Here is a 4,481-nt window from a genome sequence, read left to right on the forward strand (position 1 = left end):
CCATGCCTCCAAGGTAACGAACAAGAGTCTGGGGATCATCCTCTGGTATATCACATTTCATCAGGAGATATTCAAATTCGTGAGAATATTCTTCAGCCGTACCTGGTGACTGCTTTAACGAGTGCAATTGGGAAAAACTATTCTGAATATAGTATGTGGGTAAAAATATTTGCTTCATCTTTGCCTTCATCTTGGGCCAAGCCTGGATCTTTTCTTTCCCTGATCTTTCTCGCTTCAAACAAGTATTCGACCACCATGTCGATGCGTATTTACGAAGTTTGAGGGCAACAATTTTAACTTTGTTTTCCTCATTTGTCTGTTTGTAATCGAAGACCCGTTCCACAGTGTGTAACCAATCCACAAACTCATCAGGATCCAGTTTCCCATCATATTCAGGGATATCAACTTTGATGTCATTCGGGTGCCAACCACCCGTACTGCCTTTGTTAACCGACCCGCTAGACGTGGAGTCTTCACCATGATTCTGGGTAACAATCAATTCTTGAATTTGTTCTTGCGTAGCCTGCATCTTTTGTGCCATCTCTCTCTTATCAGTTTCCATTATCACCAAAATCTTTTTCAACTCGGTACTTCGGGTATCCATAGCTTTGATACCGAATGATGGCTATGAGCTTCTTAAATGGATCGAAATACCCTTTACTTGAAAACACTGAATTACAACGGTCTCTACGAGATACAGACACACCACCCGAGAGCTTCGTTGGGCAGAATTTCTAACTCGAATTCTCGATACAGTCACACCACGAGAATTAGAATTAGCCTTCCAAGTTCACCTTCTAACTTCCTGCCAAGAAATTAGAATAGCAATGGAAATAATAACCTCTAAGTATAGAGAATTAAAATTAGGAAAATCAAATCTGCTTTCATTTCCAATTCTTCCAGTACATAACCATAAAAAAGAATAACTAACAAAGCATGACAACCCCACGTTTTCTACACTTGTGGAATTTTCAAACAACTACCTTGACAACTTCTAAAAAAAAGAAAACACTGGAAAACTAAAAAAGAAAAGTAAAACAATAAAATTAACATGCTGTGGAACAAAACGTGGGGGATGAACTGATGATGCCAATCAAGTGCTTGGGTATTCCAGCTGGGCTAAAGTGATCCATTTCTGATACGGGCTTGTGTCCAGTCGACTTGGGCTTGGGTTCACTGGGTTATGGATCGGTGCTTCCCTATCAATTAATGTATTCTAAATTTAATCCATGAGTTAACTAAGGTGATGAATCCAAAAAAAAAACAGAAACATAAATATTTACGAATTCAAACCGAACATTTATCTTACAAAATTACACACAAAGCAAAGTTTTATTATGATGGTTTATTCGATCAACCTTATTTAGTAGTGGTGGCGGTAAAACATATGCACGCATGGTTAGCTAACGATTAGAGTAGACACCAATGAAATCGGTAAAGCGAGAACCCACATAAAGCTTCCCATTATGCTCTTAAACCAAAGTGATTGATGTATTGAAGTACCCAGCAGCAAATGGCACTATCTGCAACACATCTCCATTCGAATTGAACCTCACTCCTTGAGGTATGACGGGCGGCCTTGGTGGTCTGAATCCAATCGAAACGGCCACCCAAAACTCTCCTAATCTTCCTGCTCGCTTTATCTTATTCGGGTTCCCAACCGTATTTAGCAAAAGTTCCTTTTGATTTGCTTTCGGTCCCACTAGCCAGTATTTTGAAATTCGGCCACCATTAAGCTCGGATACAAGAACAAATCTACCGTTGGCACTGATTGCCGGACCACCCCCACCCGAGAGACCAGTAAGCAAAACAGATATTTGTCTGGTACGCGGATTGTAACGCAATAATCTACCTGTTGAATCTGGAACAAATCCAGGTAGTGTTGTATCTCTGCATCAAAATAGACATTTAAGTTCCCTTTTGGTTGTACTACATGTGTTAAGACTTAAGACAAGATTAGTATATACCTGATATCATAAGTCAAACTAGCATCAATGAAATAAATATTGCCAGTTATCAAGTCAATGTCAATACCAGTAGCAAATTTGAATCCACCTGCAAGCTGAGTTGCAAGCCCGCCCTGAGGGCCAACAACTAGAACCCCATAATACGCATCGGCTATGTAAAGAAGGCCTCTTACAGGGTGAAAGCTAAGAGCCAGTGGCCTTCCGCATGTTGGTCCCAAATCCGGATCAGTCGTGCCATCACACACTTGCTTACTCCTGATCAGTATTAAAAAAACACAATAGTTAATAAGATTGCGTAAGCTAGAAATCACACAAGAAAATCTTTGGCGTTTAATTTGCATATTTGCCTTTGAAAAGTTAATGAAAGATCGAATTCAGATTACTTAAGAGCCAAGTATGTCACTTGGACATATAAAGTTGTTAAATATTGTGTAAAATAAGCGATTCTAACTTCAATTAACCGTTCTTGAATGATATTAATCAAACATATCTTCATTCGTGTTTGTTAGGTTCATCATGAATGAGTATGTATATAACGTGACCTTGTCGGTGTAGTATATGCGAAATCAATGAAACCGACGTCTGGGCCTAGCCATTTCAATAATGAGTATGTAAATATTTGATCTTACTAAAAATGGTAAATTGGCCGGAAACAACGACAAAAGTGTAAAGAAATGCAACGAAAACAGAAAGCAAGAAAGGTGTTAGAGTGGCCATGTGTTTGAATATGCATTTGATTCAAGAGTACTGCACATAGCTCTTATTTATAGGTAAGAAAACTAGAGCCGTCATTTTAGGAAATGTGTACATTTATACGGTACATATATTATTTGTATAATTGTGTGTATATTATCCATTAGTTTTGGAGATATTGTTAATTATCCTGTTTATCTTGTTTGGATTGGATAGAAGAAATAGTCAATCGATGAGCAGAAAGATGAAGAAATACCGTGAAGTTTAGAATCAAGTTTCGGAAGGATAGTGCTTTTCTAAATAAACTTTTGCTTGGTTATATTAAGGATTGAAATGATTTTAACCAAAAAAATGAGCAATTGAAATCATTGATAGAAAGGGAAAAAGAACAATTGTGGAAGAGATGAAGACACGATTTTACTCCAAAAGGGTTTTTAGGGATTCCAATCAAAACTACGTAATTTTAATTGGTTTTGCGTGTAAGCTTGAATGGCTAACAATATTGTATTTACTTTCCCCTTATAATTTATACTCTTTTCTAAGTTAGTGAATTTCATAAAATTACATGGCATCTTAGCATACCCACTCATTACTAGAACACAGGGCTGGACCATAATTTTCTATTGAAAAAACAGTATCAAATTTAGCGACCGATTTCCCACAAAAATGCAAATAAAGCAAGGTTACTTGATAGGTAGCTAAGCGGTTGGAGTTATTGCAACCATTTATTTTCGGTCATAAATTCATGGAAGAAGTATGGTATTTTTGAATTGCGACCATCTTAGTGGTGGGGAATATGTTATGTTTGTCTTGTCACCATTGTGGCTGTCGCAAATCAAAATATGTAAAATTTAGGTGCGCACTTTTTAAATACATGTTTGAAATTCAATTAACGGGTATCACACACTCTCTTCTGCATCACGAAACAAACCCCTCCATCAATTGTTACACAGAAGCAGTCCAGTACAACTCTTGATCTCATGTTCTTCACCGAACCCTAGTGTATCGTTTCCGATCAATCGTTACTCGTTTAAGGTAATTATGGTATGCTTCTTGATCGGTTTATGATGATTAATCAAATCCCTAAGTCAATTTTAATTGACAGGCATTAGACCTTCGATTTTGGGATTTTGCAAATTAGGGTTCTAAGGGTTTGGGCTTATTTTGATTAACTTTTTAAATATTTTACTTCTTGTTCCCCTGCAGAGGTTAGACACCATCCCAGTTGGTTAGTGCACCCATGTGTAAGTTCGAATTGGTCTGGGGTGCAGGCCCGATTTTGTAAGATTTTTTTTAAATGTTATTCCTTTAACAATCTTTCACTATATTGAAATTTAACTTCAATTTTCACTCGTTTAACGAACCGAACCCGGTTAAACTTCCAAAATAAATTATCGATTAGCATTTTCATACATGTATATATAAATATACAATTTTATATATTTATAAATTTATATTTTCTCAATCTAAAAGCCTAATATAATTAACAAAATGTTTACCACCAATATTCAAAAACAGTTGTTAGCTTATTATATGAATGATAAAATACATAAATATATACATATATAGTATTTTTTATTCTTTAAAAAGAAACTTGTGAAAATATATAAAAAAATGATTACTTTTTCAATTCAAATTATAAAGTTATTATAAAATGTATTTAACGCTTTATCGATCCCAAACCCATTATAAATCCAATTTATCGCAACTAGTACATTTATTTCGATTAGATATTTATTTCTTTTATGGCTTTAAAATTAGGATAAATTGTCATGAATTCTCGTGGAACTAAGTTCGCCCTAACCGTTACCATCTTCTCGT

General features: G+C 35.8%; 1 pseudogene across 1 annotated transcript; it reads right to left on the reverse strand.

Annotated features, from left to right (window-relative positions):
- Positions 1–1,227: 1,227 nt before the first annotated feature.
- Positions 1,228–2,759, reverse strand: LOC143556693 (protein STRICTOSIDINE SYNTHASE-LIKE 12 pseudogene; annotated as a pseudogene). The gene is made up of 3 exons (XR_013139418.1): positions 2,716–2,759; positions 1,968–2,222; positions 1,228–1,890 (listed from the first exon to the last, which is right to left on the reverse strand). The product of XR_013139418.1 is annotated as a protein STRICTOSIDINE SYNTHASE-LIKE 12 pseudogene (transcript).
- Between the last annotated feature and the right edge of the window lie 1,722 nt (positions 2,760–4,481).

This window comes from Bidens hawaiensis, unplaced genomic scaffold (assembly GCF_021521415.1).
Source record: "Bidens hawaiensis isolate Kalapana, Puna unplaced genomic scaffold, B.hawaiensis_p1.1 tig00018669_1, whole genome shotgun sequence".
NCBI classification, from domain to species: Eukaryota; Viridiplantae; Streptophyta; class Magnoliopsida; order Asterales; family Asteraceae; genus Bidens; species Bidens hawaiensis.